Source organism: Haliaeetus leucocephalus, unplaced genomic scaffold (genome assembly GCF_000737465.1).
Source record: "Haliaeetus leucocephalus isolate CR32 unplaced genomic scaffold, Haliaeetus_leucocephalus-4.0 Scaffold848, whole genome shotgun sequence".
In the NCBI taxonomy this organism is placed as follows: Eukaryota; Metazoa; Chordata; class Aves; order Accipitriformes; family Accipitridae; genus Haliaeetus; species Haliaeetus leucocephalus.
The window spans coordinates 15,955,323-15,955,673 of NW_010973284.1; positions in this window are offsets into that span (position 1 = coordinate 15,955,323).

Below are 351 nucleotides of genomic sequence, written 5' to 3' on the forward strand. Positions count from 1 at the left end.
AAAAAAAAAGGCAAAGCAAAAAAAAAAAAAAGCCGAACCCAGGGAGCAGAGGGGAGGAGGGCTGCGAGGAAGGGGCGCAGCGGTGCGATTGAGAATTGCTGAAGGGTATTGCAAGCAATTCGTCAAACTGTGCAAGTGATTTCCTTCAGAGCCAACAAATGGCAGATTGATTTTGTCCAACGTAGGTTTAGCCACATTTAAAATGATCCAGCGGTTATTACTGCGATTGGCTTTGCAGCTGACAGGCAGTTGTAGGCAGAAGGAGAATAGATCCTGTTTACAGGAGACGTGTTCTTAACCGCTGTCAAATGCAGTTAAGTAAATATCATTAGGAAGAAGTGCTGTTAAGAG